The 16081-nt window shown below is 40.7% G+C and overlaps 1 long non-coding RNA gene across 6 annotated transcripts in view; it reads left to right on the forward strand.

The window, feature by feature from the left end:
• Nucleotides 1-16081, forward strand: part of LOC120867297 — a 157423-nt gene that overhangs the window by 68350 nt on the left and 72992 nt on the right. For all 6 annotated transcript variants that reach the window (XR_005721856.1, XR_005721863.1, XR_005721866.1 and 3 more), the window contains one exon: nt 13739-13893. This is a non-coding gene — a long non-coding RNA (uncharacterized LOC120867297). The remainder of the gene's footprint in view (nt 1-13738; nt 13894-16081) is intronic.

The raw sequence follows: 16081 nt of genomic DNA on the forward strand, positions 1-16081 counted from the left end.
TTGATTGATGATTGATCATCACCAATCAAGATCAAGGCGATGTTGATCTTGAGTGCCTGGCCAAGAGAGTCACTAGTAGACTTTTCCATTTTAAAGTTACTCTCCCAATAGCTAAGGATGGAACAGTTTGAGCAATAAATTAATGATAGTGTTAGATTGTAACCCATAATATAAATATCCGTGGGTACATAGTGATATATTAAATAAATAACTGGTAAAATAGATGGATTCACGTCTTGTTATTCACAGTAGTTATGCTCTATAAAATCCCTGTGAATATTGAACTGTTGCTCCCTGGGGAAATACAGGGTTAGTTTCCTGTAGTTCTCTGGTCAAAACCTTTTTATCAATTGGTCAATACATAATCTGTTTTTATTTGTGTTTCTGCTTAAAAACACCATATTTAATGTATTTTGTTGATTCGTTAACAGTAAGTTCATAGACAATAGCACTATGTTGTTGTTCAGTTGCTAAGTTGTTTCCAACTCTTTGTGACCCCATGGATACTGAAGCACGCCAGGCTTCCCTGTTCTTCACTATCTCCGGAGTTTACTTAGACTCCATGTCCATTGAGTCGCTGATGCTATCCAACCATCTCATCCTCTGTTGCCCACTTCTTCTCCTGCCTTCAATCTTTCCCAGCACCAGGTTCTTTTCCAATGAGTCTGCTCTTCACGTCAAGTGCCCAAAGTATCGGAGCTTGAGCCTCAGCTTCAGCATCAGTCCTTCCAATGAATATTCAGGGTTGATCTCCTTTAGGATTAACTGGTTTGATCTCCTTGCTGTCCAAGAGACTCTCAAGAGTCTTCTCCAGCACCACAATTCGAGAGCATCAATTCTTTGGTGCTCAGCCTTCTTTATGGTCCAACTTTCACATCTGCACATGACTACTGGCAAAACCATAATGTTGGCAAAGTGATGTCTCTGCTTTTTAATATGCTGTCTAGGTTTGTCATAGTTGTTTTTTTTTTTTTTCCCCCAAGAAGCAAGCATCTTTTAATTTTGTGGCTTCAGTCACTGGGCACAGTGTTTCTGGAGCCCAAGAAAGCAAACTGTGTCACTGTTTCCACCTTTTCCCCATCTTATTGCCATGAAATGATTGGACTTGATGCCATCAACTTTGTTTTTTGAAAGTTGAATTTTAAGCCAGTTTTTTCACTCTCCTCCTTCAATCTCATCAAGAGGCTCTTTAGTTCCTCTTCACTTTCTGCCATTAAGGTGGTGTCATTTGCATATTGTATTTTCATATCTGGATAATTAACTAGTGTTCAGTCAAGGCTGTTAATTTATATATAACTGGAGTCAAGTCAAAGAAGCTTCCACTTCAAGGGAGGGGTGTTAAGGACACTTAAGGAGCATTGCCTGTGGGAAGTCACCCCAGGTAGTGGTAAGCACTGATTTTTGGTTATCACTATAGACTCCGATGCTGGGAGGGATTGAGGGCAGGAGAAGAAGGGGACGACCGAGGATGAGATGGCTTGATGGCATCACGGACTTGATGAACGTGAGTCTGAGTGAACTCCGGGAGATGGTGATGAACATGGAGGCCTGGCGTGCTGCGATTCATGGGATTGCAAAGAATCGGACATGACTGAGCGACTGAACTGAACTAAATACCCTATTTGGATAGACTAGAAATGTCTATTTCACACTGTAGAACTGATTATGTACACAGTTGTCTCCTGAACAGAGTATCTCCTGAGTACAGCAGCTGCCTCCTCCATCTTCATGTCCTTGGTGACAGGCACAGTGACTCACACACAGTATGTGCTCAATAAGCCTTAATTGGAAATGGGATGGCATGGGATAGGACAGGGTGGCATCTAGGTTAAATGCTCTGGGTCTGGTGGGCAACCGTGATTCATATTTTCTCACAGACAAGTTTTTGTTCTTGCTGTATTTCCAGATGTTAATGTTTATCTCCTACCCATTGTGAAAACAAGCATGCTCTTTGTCATATTTAAAGATACATGGATGTGAAGACAGGTGTTTTTTTTTTTTGGTAAAGTGTTTCATTCCCTTCAACCAAAATTCCCTTGAACAGTTGGTTCAAAGGAATTTTCTTATCCCACAATCTTATTTCAGGTGTGACCTTTGTATTTTATTCATATACTTCAGTTCAGTTCAGTCGCTCAGTCACGTCCAACTCTTTTCAACCCCATGAATCACAGCATGCCAGGCCTCCCTGTCCATCGCCATCTCCCGGAGTTCACTCAGACTCACGTCCATCGAGTCCGTGATGCCATCCAGCCATCTCATCCTCTGTCGTCCCCTTCTCCTCCTGCCCCCAATCCCTCCCAGCATCAGGGTCTTTTCCAATGAGTCAACTCTTTGCATGAGGTGGTCAAAGTACTGGAGTTTCAGCTTTAGCATCATTCCTTCCAAAGAACACCCAGGGTTGATCTCCTTTAGAATGGACTGGTTGGATCTCCTTGCAGACCAAGGGACTCTCAAGAGTCGTCTCAACACCACAGTTCAAAAGCATCAATTCTTCAGCGCTCAGCTTTCTTCAACTGTATCCTAATAACAGTGGTACTGTTGTCTCTAGAGGCAGAACAGAGGCAATATTAGTTAGAAATTTTATGAAGCAGCTTATCTGAAAAAGATTTTAGTGTCATGGTTTGTTTTGAGCACTGGGGTGGCTTCATGTTGAACCAAATGTATTAGTCAGGGTAGCTAACGAAAACAACAAAGAACTCCCAAATTCCAGTGACCTAATATAACACATATTTTTCTTCCCATGAACTGTCCACAGCACTGTTGCTGATTGGGCAGTTTTCCTCCAGGTAATATTTCAGGGAGCCTGGCTGCTTGTAGCTAGTGGCTCCACCTACACAAGTTTCAAATCCTCTCCTCTCAGTCAGTTTGTTTTATGGACCAAGTTGAGTAATGGTCCTACCTTCTGACCACATTTTCTTGAATGTAAAGCAATCATATGTCTACTCCTAGGTGCAAGGCGTGCTGGGAAATCTCCAACTTTATGTGACCTGGAGAAAAAAAAGAGAAATTTTTTAGTGAACAATTAGCCAGTCCATCTCATCAACTCACCCTGGAGTCTCTCCTCTGAATTCTCATATCATTTGTTTTCTTATTCTTTTCAAGATTCTTTCTTCATTGTACTCATTAACTATTAATAAACCCGTTAATACCATAAAGGGTTTGTATACCATGCCAGTTTCTGAGGGCTATAAAGGAAAATGAGAGGCAGAGCCCACTCTGGAAATCAATCTAGTTTAATCTTATTTAGTATTTGGAAGTCATGAATTACTCATATTTAATTCTATCATATAAACAGGAAATAATATAATTGCATGACTAGTTTGTCCACAAAATACTTTAAGTACATTAAGCTACTCAGTCTCCGAATTTTGATCCAAATGTTTATTTCCTATCCATTCATTTGTTCATATTTTTTCTTTTTGTAGTTTTATTAGAAACAAAAGAGGCAGATATCCAACACTTAAGGACAATGTAAAAGCAAAAATACTTTAAATTCTCTCTCTAAATTTAATTATCCTTGAAAATTTGGAAATGGTTATTCAGTCTTATTAGAGAATTAGAGTTTTGAGAACCACCAGTCTAATCTCCAATTAACCATGGACATGGTATTTCTCTTCTGCTAATGTGTAAGCAGTTTGAATTTAGGGACCTTGTTGAACAACACTGTTGAATGTAAATTCATACAGTCACTATGAAAAACAGTATGGAGGTTCCTCAGAAACTAAAAATAGAACTGCTGTATCACCCAGCAATGCCATTCATGGATATATATCAGAAAAAAAAAAAGATAGCACTGATTCAAAAAGATATATGTACCCCAATGTTTATAGCAGCATTACTTACGATACCCAGGATATGAAAGCAACCCATGTGTCCATCAGCAGATGAATGGATAAAGAAGATGTGGTGTGTGTATATACATAAAATGGAGACTGCCATTTGTAGCAACTTCTGGGTTTAAATTCAAAGTCAACATTATAATCATAATGTAGATTATTTTCCATGAACCAAATAGTTATACTTGGGTCAATAGTTTAAGCACTTCTTTGTGGAGCCTGGTGAGCTGCAGTCCCTGAGGTCACTAAGAGCTGGACACGACTGAGTGACTTCACTTTCACTTTTCACTTTCATGCACTGGAGAAGGAAATGGCACCCCACTCCAGTGTTCTTGCCTGGAAAATCCCATGGATGGAAGAGCCTGGTGGGCTGTAGTCCATGGGGTCGGTAAGAGTCAGGCACGACTGAGCTTTCACTTTTCACTTTCATGCACTGGAGAAGGAAATGGCAACCCACTCCAGTGTTCTTGCCTGGAGAATCCAGGGACGGGGGAGCCTGGTGGGCTGCCGTCTATGGGGTCGCACAGAGTCGGACATGACTGAAGTGACTTAGCAGCAGCGGCAGCAGCAGTGATATAAGTGCAATTCCAGCATCTACATATCCTAGTTTCACAGTTTACTGACTACAGTTCCTCCAAGCTGTTTTCCTTATTGTAAAACAGGCATGGTGGATGCTACTCTCCACTCCATAGCATTGATGGAGGAATAAAGGAGTCAGTACATATGAAATGACTGGTATTTTGGTAAAGCTCCATAACTCTTAGCTCTCATGACAATAAAAACAGTAGATGGTAGTCTCTTTTTATCAGTAGGCTTTAAATAAGTGATTCTCAGCCAGGAGTGATTTCCCCACCCGGTTCCCCAGGGGACATTTGGTAGTAGTATCTGGAGACATTTGGGTTGTCCCCACTGGTGGATGTGGTGGTGGAGGGGATATTACTGAGTTGAAGCCAGGGATTTCTTCAACAGCCTACATTGCAGAGGAAAGTCTTCTGCAACAAAGAATTATCCTGCCCCAAACGTCAGTAGTGCTGAGGTTGAGGAGCCCTGCTCTAAAGAAATATATGAGCTGTACTGTCATAGATGGAGTGGGAACTGGCCACCACACTTGCACAATTAGGAAGGAAGCTCCCTGATCATCAATTTACATATCTGAAAAAGAGGTTACTTGTATCCAGTTCACTTGGATTTGTGGAGATTAAATGAAAGACTGTGTTTAATGCTTTAGTAAACTAATCTATACAGGTATAGATTAGTTATAAATTGTTTTCCTCAACCTTTAAAATTTTTTAAAGAATTATTTCCCCACTGAGGTGCCTTTGCAGTCACTTTTTTCCTTAACTGCTTTCTCCCACCATGAAATTTTAATGCTACAGGTGTGCTGTATATCTGTTTATGTAGTTAAAGAGGGTCAGGGTTGGGAGGGCCACAAACCACTGTGATATCTAAGCTGATTTTTTGCCACATGAGTCAGTTTTCATCCTCTTGGGGTAATATCATCATTGAGAAGGCATGTTCTAAATAGTAGAGGAATGAATTCTAAAAGTAAAAAATGTTTTTATGATGTTTTCATTACTTATTAAACTAAAAGTAGCTTAATATCACTTGTTGTCCATTTTGGATTGTACTGAGATAGCAATAGAAAACTCAAAAACAGACAACTTTCCTGTAGTGCTTTGAAGTGGTCGCCTTCAATACAGCGGGTTCAGGTTGGATCCCTAGTTGGGGAATTAAGATCCCACATGCCTTGGGGCCAAAAAAAACAGAACATAAAACAGAAACAATATTGTAACAAATTCAATAAAGACTTTAAACACAGTCCACATCAAAAAAGATCTTTTAAAAAAGGAACTGAAAAACAACACCGAAAAGTGAAAGTGAAAGTCGCTCAGTGCTGTCCGACTCTTTGTGACCCCATGGACTGTATAGTCCATGGAATTCTCCAGGCCAGAATACTGGAGTGGGTAGCCCTTCCCTTCTCCTGGGGGTCTTCCCAACCCAGGGATCAAACCCAGGTCTCCCGCATTACAGACAGATTCTTTACCAGCTGAGCCATAAGGGAGGTCCTGATAGCCCGTATAAGGCTCAAATATCTATAGCCCTTTAAAGGGACAGCAATGCTCATGCAAATGAATGGAGGTTTAGTGAAGTCTGAAAAGGCAAAAATAAAATCTAATAGAGGACCATAATTCAAGAAACTGAAGAGAAGATGAAAGCTTTCCAGAGAGGGAGCTAATTTGAATTTAAGCTTTTCATGAAAAGAAGACATAAAAGAAAGGTTTGAGAGGCAATAGGAAGGAAGGGAAAATTGGGCTGGATAAGGAAGCCACAGGAAATAATATTAACATTTCTTTTCATAGGTGAAAGTTACTACAGTAACTAGGTTGCTTTTTTTCCTTTTTGTTTGAAAAAGAAGGACTGAGCACAACTCAGTCTGCAAAGAGAGAGCCACGTTACGCATGGAGAAATTGGAAGCTCATGGCCTATGGGTTAGCTGTCTGGAAGGAATGTTTATGTGGCCTGGACCACTTTTCTCTCTTCCCTTTGTTCCTTATTCCTATCTGGACTGCCTTCTCAGTGCTTCATTTTCTACCTTCTTACTTTTCCTTTTAATTCCTAATTCCCTATGTTGACAGTGTTAGGGAGGTAAGAGCCTCACTTTACAGGTAAAGCTCCTCAGGGTGTGTGGCCCCCTGAGGTCACAGAGCTGGTATGATGAGACCATGGCTCTTCCAGCTCAGAATCTGATGTACTGTTTACTCTTGTGGTCTGGGCCTGTCTAGCAGCTTGACTTCCATGACGTAGATCTTCAATTAACACTTTTTTCTTCTACCGGTACATACATAGATAGATACCTTTATCCCTTGAAGATAGATGAATGTTGGTAAATAGAAATGCCAAAGTTATCTGCATTAATAATTTTTTTATTTTATCCTGCTTAGTAGCATCTGATAACAACTGGAAATGAAACGTTAACTCTTTGGTTTTTTGTCTGCAAATGTTTTGCTTTTGTCCAAGATGAGAGCTAAATGCTGATTCCAGAGAATGAAATCTTGCATGTGGCTTCCATATAGTACACTGAGCTTTTAGATATGTGGTATAGATTAGTGACTATGTATGGAGACCAGGGTATTCATAGGCAGTGTGGGGTGTTAGACTCCCTGAAGGTGGAATTTGCTGCACTTAGTTTTGCGTCCATGAGCCTAGCCTGCCTCTGGTATGTGATTGGTGCTTAGCACATATTTATTGAAGTAAAGGAGCTATTGTTTCCCTCTTTCTCCACATGGAGTGTCTGCCAAATTCACAACAATTCTCCCTTCTCTGGGAACTCAGAATTGGCATTGGCTATTTCTTCCCTGAATTCTTATACCCGCCCACACCCAGTCATAGTTAACTGACAATGGTTGATCGCCTGACTCTATCAGGGCCAAGTTCCCCTCCTTGAAATTTGGAATTGGGACACCGAGGGACTGAGGGTCAGTCTCTGTGGCTAAACCCAGAATATAAAAATATAAGAACTGTAATAGAGCTGTCTTATAGACTGAATGTTGGAGAAAGCTGGACTTTCAAAGTAAGAAGCTGAAGCCAGCATATAGAGAGGAGCAAACAGAATATTGAGTAAAATTTCCAAGGGATTCCAGCCCTTTCTGGAATGGGCAGTCTTGGTTGCACTTCTGCATTTGATCTGTGAGACACCCTCATGTGTTTATAAACCATTCTCTTTTGTATTTGAGTTGATTCAAGTTTGGCTTCCATGTAACTAAAAGTCTTCTACCACTATATCAAAATTCAAATTTATCATTTCAGTGAAGGAAGTTTTACTGAACAGAAAAATATTTAAGGGGGAGAGACCAAACTTAGTTTAAGAATTATAACATAAATCAAATGGGAATTATATTTTTATTAAAAATAGATTTGGGGGGCTTGGTAGAATAACGCTGAAGGGCTCTGTACATTGTTAGTTTTGAAGTAAGAGGAATTTTCCATTCAAGATGAAGTGAGAATGTGCAGAAAGAAAAATAATAAGTGTCTAAAGACCATAGACAATTGTCAAGGATTAAGTTAAGGACCGGATAGTTCAAATGGGATATGTGAGAAACCTGATGCTTTCTGAACATCAACCCTCATATCCAACCCATCCCCCAACATCCTGTCACTTTTCCCACCCAAAAACCTCTTGAGTATGTCTCTATCCATCATTTCCTGTGAAGACTCGTATGGTGACCTTCTGTAAGTAGACTACTGACCACCGGTGTTTTGCCACACTGGGACTAGAGTCATCTTCTAAAAATGCCCAGGTGATCGTGTTACTCCTTCCACCTTAAAGTGACTTCCTTTTGCTCTTCCCCGTAAAGCCGTACAGGGAAGAGCCCCTGAAGAAGGAAGTGGCAACCCACTCTAGTATTCTTGCCTAGAAAATCTCAAGGACAGAGGAGCCTGGTGGGCTACAGTCCATAGGGTTGCAAAGAGTCGCACGACTAAGCACAGACACACACACTTAAAGCTGTGTAACATGCAGCTGCTGTGTGCCCATCTGCCTCATCTGTGCCCACCCGCCACCCTGTCTATGCTCCCACCTAGACATCCTTTCACCTCCTTGGTGTGCCAGGCTTCCTCCACCATGGGACTTGTGCACAGTTGTTCCCTTTCTTGGAACATTCTTTTCTGCCACCTTTACCCAGCTTTCCTTGGTTTCTCTGACTAGATCAATTATTCCCAGTGGAGCACTGTGCATCTACTTTCTTCCTTTTGTCATAGAAGCTATTTAACTTTTTTTAAACTTTTTTTCATTATTTGGTCATCTCTCTATTCTACTAGACTGTAAGCTTCACAAGAGCAAGAACAATAAGCTTTAGCCTATTGTTTTAGTCCTAGCCATTAATATGTAGGATGACCAACAGGAGACTAAGAAACATTTGTAGAAGGAATAATATGTAGAAAGGTAAAAGAAATAAAAAACAAGCAAAAAAAAAAAAAAAACACCCAAAACAAAACAGCCTCCAATTTTCCAACCCTTTTCCAAAGATTCAGTTCAGTCCCTCAGTCATGTCCATCTCTTAGGGACCCTATGACCAGGTTTCCCTGTCCATCAACAACTCCTGGAGCTTGCTCACGCTCATGTCCATTGAGTCGGTGATGCCATCCAACCATCTCATCCTCTGACATCCCTTTCTCCTCCAGCCTTCAATCTTTCCCAGCATCAGGGTCTTTTCAAATGAGTCAGCTATTTGCACCAGGTGGCCAAAGTATTGGAGTTTCAGCTTCAGCATCAGTCTTTCCAGTGAATATTCAGGACTGATTTCCATTAGATTTGACTGGTTTGAAGTCCTTGCAGTCCAAGGGACTCTCAGGAGTCTTCTCCAACACCACAGTTAAAAGCATCAATTCTTTGGTGCCCAGCTTTCTTTATAATCCAACTCTTAAATCCATGCATGACTACTGGAAAAACCATAGCTTTGACTAGATGGACCTTTGTCCACAAAGTAATGTATCTGCCTTTTAATATGCTGTCTAGGTTGGTCATAGCTTTTCTTCCAAGGAGCTAGCATCTTTTAATTTCATGGCTGCTGTCACCCTGAAGTGATTTTGGAGCCCAAGAAAATAAAATCTGTTACTATTTCCATTGTTTTCCTGTCTATTTGCCATGAAGTGATGGGGTTGGATGCCATGATCTTTGTTTCTTGAATGTTGAGTTTTAAGCCAGCTTTTTCACTCTCCTCTTTTGCTTTCATCAAGAGGCTCTTTAGTTCCTCTTTGTATCCTGCTGTTAGGGTGGTGTCATCTGCATATCTGAGGGTATTGATATTTCTCCCAGCAATCTTGATTCAAGTTTGTGGTTCATCCAGTCTGGCATTTCACATGATATACTCTGTATATAAGTTAAATAAGCAGGGTGACAATATACAACCTTGACGTATACAGCCTTTCTCAATTTGGAACTAGTTTGTTGTTCCATGTCCGGTTCTAACTGTTGCTTCTTGACCTGCATACAGATGTCTCAGAAGGCAGGTAAGGTGATCTGGTATTCCCATCTCTTTAAGAATTTCCCACAATTTGTCGTGATCTGCACAGTCAAAGGCTTTAGCGTAGTCAATGAAGCAGAAGTAGATGTTTTTCTGGAATTCTCTTGCTTTTTCTATAATCCAGCGAATATTGGCAACTTGATCCCTTATTCCTGTGCCTTTTCTAAATCCACCTTGAACATCTGGAAGTTCTTGGTTCACATCCTGTATAAAATTTAGTTGTTTTAATTTCAAAGTTTCTCTTCAGTACTAGGCTACTCATGAATAGTATTAATAATAACACTAAAATCCTTTTTACAAGTAGGTGTATGTTTATCAGTAGCTAAAATATAATTAATGTTAGTAGGATGCTTAGGATAGCTCACAAAGGCCTGTTGACTCTAGAAACTACTGTCTCTAAAACAGTAGTTCAAATTTTTAAAATTATTGTTTTGATTATACCATAAGTTTCGTGTATATGATTTTGACTTCTGTATACACTACAGTGTCCTCACTGCCAAAAGTTTAGGTTTCATTTGTCATCATGCTGTTGACCCCCTTTACCCATTTGCCCTCCCACTAACTCTCTTCCCTGCTGGTAGCCACTACTGTGTTCTCTGTATCTATGTGTCTGTTTAGTTATTTATATTTTGAATATCCACAAAATCACAAAGTTTGTCTTTTTCCATCAGGCTTGTTTCACTTGGCATAATACCCTCAAGTTCCATCCATGTGTAACAAATGGCAAGATTTCACCTTTTTTAATGACTAAGTTGTTTTCCATTGTGTGGAAAACACATCTTCTTTCTCTTTTAATCTGTCAGTGGTCACCTAGGTGGTTTCTATGTTGTGGCTATTGTAATAATGCTGGGTGAACATAGCGGTGGGTATTTTATTTGTTTGATTAGTGTTTTCCCGTTCTTTGGGTGAATACCTGAAAGTGAAGTAGCTGTATTATATGGTAGATGCCATATACCCATTTGAAACAACGCAATTACAAAGTGAGCAAAGGAACAGAAGAGACATTTTTCCAAAGAAGAAATGAAGATAGCCAATGGACACATGAAAACTGTTCAACATCACTAAATATTAGAGAAATGCAAATCAGAACCACAATGAGATATCACTTCATGCCTGTTAGAGTGGATATTATCAAAATGTCCAGAAATAACAACGGTTGGAGAGAATATAGAGAAGTGGGAACCCCCACACACCATTGTTTGGAATGTAAATTGGTACAGCCACTGTGGAAATTTTTTTGAGATGCCTCAAAAAATTAATAACAGAACTAAAACAGTAGTTTCAAACCTTGAAATATACCAAGACCCTGTAGCCCTTGAGAGAGACTTAGGGATATAGAAGGAAAAAGGACTCCAGTTACTGGCAACTTCCAGAACTTTGTATAAGATGCTCTGACAGGTATGTCCTGAGGTCTGCCATTCTAATAGTGAGCATGGGACTGGGAAGATGGGAACGGAAGGGAGCCTTGGGGACCATTTAGGGGAATAAGAGCCTCACAAGCCGGCTGTTAGGACTGCCTAGCATAAGTCCCTTTCCTTTCTTCTGTGTATGTTCCCTTTGAAAGTGTATGCATTTAAGTAGAAGATACAGCTTACTCCACTGGAAGAAGACGTTTTTGCATCTAGACTATGGAAGTAGCCGTAGAATTTCTGCATAAACATTCCACCCTAAGAGGAAGAAGAGGAGATCCAAAGGTAGAAAGATTAGAATGAGCAGGGAAGTGAAGTCAGCTTATGCAGATGATGTTAGACACTGCTGGAGAGAAGGGTGAAAGGCACTCAGGGAATGAAAAGAGAAAAAAAAAAACACAGGCTGACTGACTAAGGATGAGGGACATGAACTTTGTCCTAGTTCACTGACCAGATTTTCTGACAAATATTCCCAGAGCCCATAGCTCAGTAGAAGAGCCAATTACTTTAGCTAAACTTTTCTAGAAAATGTGTTTTATTTTGGGAAAGATAATCTGGTTGCAAAGTTAAGGAAAACCTGAAATCCCAAAGTTATCAAATTATATAAGCAATTACATGGCAGTAAGTTGTTTTCATGAAATGAGGTAGTACACAGTGCTCCGAGAAAAGCTTTTTAAATTAAAATTCCAACAAAGAGGATTGCCTGAAATTAAGTCCCAATATACTTTCCAAGGTGGCTCAGTGGTGAAGAATCCAGCTGCCAAAACAGGAGATTCAGGAGACACAGGTTTGATCCCTGGGTCAGGAGAAGGAAATGGCAAATCAGTCCAGTATTCTTGCCTGGGAAATCCCATGGATAGGGGAGCCTGATGGCCTACAGTCCATGAGGTCAGAATCAGACATGACTTAGCAACTAAACGGCCAAAAAAAAAAAAAAAAAAACTTTTCAAAGAGTTTTACAGACACCATCCATGCTGTATGAAACACAGGAATTCTGATGAGAACACATTTTTTTCAAGAATTCTTTGCCCCTTTTTCTTTCACTTGGGAGGTAGCCTTTTATTCACGTCTGTTGGATGTAACCAGTGAACCAAACACTTGAAACCAATTTGCTAGTTTGAGAAGAGTTTATTGATTCTCACAGCTTGTATATACTTGGGGAATTTCATTGTTTAACTTTACATGTGGATAATTCTAGCCTCATGCTACTACTTTAAGTCAGGCAGACAGGGTAAAGAATGTAGATTCTCTTTCTTCAGTGGAGTTTTCAGGGGTGTTGAAAAATGTTTAACAGATCTGAGTTCTGCGTTGAGTTTAAAATACTCTATGTGCTTCTCAGAAAATGTCTGGTTAGGTGAGAGAGTTTTTTTTGGTAAACATATGGTTTTATTTTGGGGATAGTTGGGAGGATGTTGGGAGAGAAATTGCCTGTGCATTTTTGCCCAGTGCCAAGAGGACAGTAGAAGTGATTGATAATACACCAAATTAAATAAATGTATTTCAGGATCTTGTTTAAGTGATCATTGCTTGAGCTGTTGGCAATTTACTGCTTTCAGAATTGCAAAACCCAATCAATGTTTTATTCATATTGTATAGCATATATGGGCATGTGAGATCTTAGTTCCCTGACCAGTGATTGATTCAAACCTGCACCCCATGCAGAGTAAGCATGGAGTTTTAACCACTGGACCACCAGGAAAGTCTCTTAAATTTGTATTTTTGAAGTAAAGATCTTCCTCCATTCCTGCTAGAAAGGAGGAACAGAAGGAGTATAGTATCAGCACACACAGGCTCCCTGGACGATCTTAGGCTTGTTTTTCACTAATAAAAGTTTGGTTGAATATCAATAGTTAATGTTCAGCTCTGAGTGGGTGAAAAAACTCAGCCTATTTGAGGTCAACACCTCTTCTGGGTGTTGTTGAGGAATAGATGTAAGGTGGTGAAGCCACAAGCTGCTGAATGTTTCCCTTCAGATCCTGGAAGTGTGTGTCTTACCCTGCTACAACCGCTGCTCCCCTCCACTTTTTCCCTAGAAGGATTTTTATTGGTCCAGAGAAGGTTCATTCTAGCAGGGATTCTGCCATTTTGAACCATATCAAGCAGCCTTTGTCACAAGCAATGATTTGTTGTTCCCAGCTATCATTCATAAGTTGACCATTATAAGCAAGTCTGCTGATAAGTACATGGCCATAAGGGAGGGTTTTAATTTATGACAAGGAAAATCTGTTTCTGCTTTGTGGGAAGAGGCACATCTAACTTTATCTGTGTGGGTTTATGGTGGAAAAAGGCCCTGTGGGTATTTATTGACTTGAACTGAGGGGTCTCTCTAATATGTAGTTAAGTTTCAGAAGTAGAACTTCCTAGGTCCTTACTTAGGGTGAGCAGTTGGGGAAGGAAAGCATCAAGTTGATATTTTTCTCAGACATCTGAATTTTTGACTGATTTAACTGACAAGTTGTTTCTCTTTCAGGCCCCATGATTGATACAGAGGACTATCATATGAACCAGAGAGGGTAATTGAAACCAAAGAAAGGACTCCAGTGTGCAGCCAAAGGCGTGTCACCAGGGGTGAGAAGGAGCAGATGTCTTCACAAACAGGGCATGAGACCAACTGTGTGTGGTCAGGTGGGACCATGAGAAATATTTAATTCTCTGTGGTGATGACCCGCACAGAAAACTCACAAAGTATATTGCCCCAACTCAAGGATCTTGTGTCAGAATTTTTCAAAGACTGTATGGCAGGCGTACCAGCCATACAACTCACATAAACAAATGGTTCTATTTCAAAACTATTATACACTTTGGTGATGAGCAGTTTAGGAATCCATCTACTGAATTTCTTGAGAAAACCTCCAGAGAGTCACAAGTAACTCTAAGACAGAAGCCGCTTATAAGGTGTGAGATGCATCATTTTTAGGGATTGGGCTTCCCTTAGGATTCCGTCTGCAGCCCGGTCTAGATCAGGTCACCTGGAACTGAAATTCTTCAGAGACTCAACAGGGAGGAGTTATGATTATGAAGGAGGATGCAGAGTGCACTGTGCCCTTTGCTCAAGGGATGAACCAGCTTTAAAGGGTGGTGAGAACACTGGCAGTGTGATATTTTTAACATAGGAACCGACTTACCCCTCTGCACCCTTCTGGCGGCTCCTGTTGCCTTGACCTTTCCCATCAACCTTATTTGGGCATCTTTATTGTATCAGGGAAAAAAGGAGATTCACCAAAGAACTGGGAGGAAAAAAACTTTTGATTTTCAAAAGTCAAGACTCTAATGGCACTTGGCCTAGAAATTATAAGATAATTTGGACCACAGCGTCTTGCTTCAGAGAGAACATGCAGTTTTCCAGGTGTGCTGGTAGGAGGTGAGGAGAGGGCTAGATTTAGCAGAGGGGGAAGAGCTCTTAGATGTTGGTGGGAGGTGAGGAGGAGGGAAGTGGGTGGGAGGGGAGATGGGAGCAGAGAAGGGTCTTAGAAGCTGCTGGCCCCTCTCTCTTCTGAGAAAGAGGCTTTGACCCTGCTCCTCAGAGGGAAAGGTGGTAAGTACAGAAGCCCCAGATAGCTTGGGTTGTCATGACTTTCTAAGGAGACTGCAAAACCCCAGGAGAGAAATGGCTAAGCAGTGTCTAACTTGCAGAGAGCCTGAGGCTGCCTCAAGGAGTGAAGTGCACACTGCATACAGCTGTTACATGGAGTCCTCTGCGCTCAAAAGTGCCCCAGAGTATAACAAAAGACTCACAGCCTTCTGTTGGCATCTAAACTGGGGACATTCTTGGAGGGACTGAGCCCTTACCTTATGCGATCTGACTCTACCTCCAGGAGATAGTGTCAGAATTGAATCCGTTGTAGGACACCCCAGTGGTATCAGAGAACTGGCTGGTGTCAGGGGAAAAATCCCATGTGTTTGGGGTTGAAAGTGTTGTGAGTAAAAATAGTTCAGACCTTTTGACATCTTCCTTGTTTTCCAAGACACAATTCACATTTAATCTGTTCCCAGGCATCTTTCCCAGACCTCTCAGTTATTATTTTATCTATCTTTGTGTTCTTATAGCACTTCCCCTATTCATTACCCCTCTTTATCAAAGTCAGCCTTGTACGGTGGGTTAAGTTAGGGTCAGCTGCTGGCTATGAACCCCAGAATTGTTCTGTCTTCTGTCCTAATAGCACCTCCCATGAATTCAGCATCCTAGACTGGCAGGTGTTTTGGTGCCTGATACATAGTAAAGCCTCAATACTTATTTGTTAAGCTAAACTGAGTTTAAGATTCTAGAACAAATGGTGAGACATGAGACAGATCCTTGAAGGAAGATTTCATTGGTTGTGTCTTTGATTCCCTTATTCTCTTTCTTCTTTTTCCCCAACACTTGATTTCAGATTTTTTTTTTCCAACATACAAAACATTTTAAAGAATCGTTTGGAGTATACCCATTTAACACAACCTATTTTCTATAATATGTGTTCCATTATATGTATATATCTATATACGTTTACGGAGTATTACTTTTTTATCTAGCCATCTAGCCATCCTTCCTTCCCTCCATCAATCTATGTTTTCCTCACTGCCTTTCACATACAAACAATGTGTGAGAGACCTTCAACTCTGGAATCAGATCTGAGATTGACTCCTGGATTTGGCCCTTACTCATCCCCTGGCCCTATGGGTGATGCTTACCGTGCATCTTCTCCCCAATGTGTAGTCAGCCAGGAGCCACTGAACCCTGTTTCACAGGTTGTGGTGAGGAGTAAATGAGATGATGTCGATAAAGGGCCAGGCACAGGGTATGTGTTCAGTACAAAGAAGTAAGAGAAAAAGTACA

This window comes from Oryx dammah, unplaced genomic scaffold (assembly GCF_014754425.2).
Source record: "Oryx dammah isolate SB20612 unplaced genomic scaffold, SCBI_Odam_1.1 HiC_scaffold_1, whole genome shotgun sequence".
Lineage (NCBI taxonomy): Eukaryota > Metazoa > Chordata > Mammalia > Artiodactyla > Bovidae > Oryx > Oryx dammah.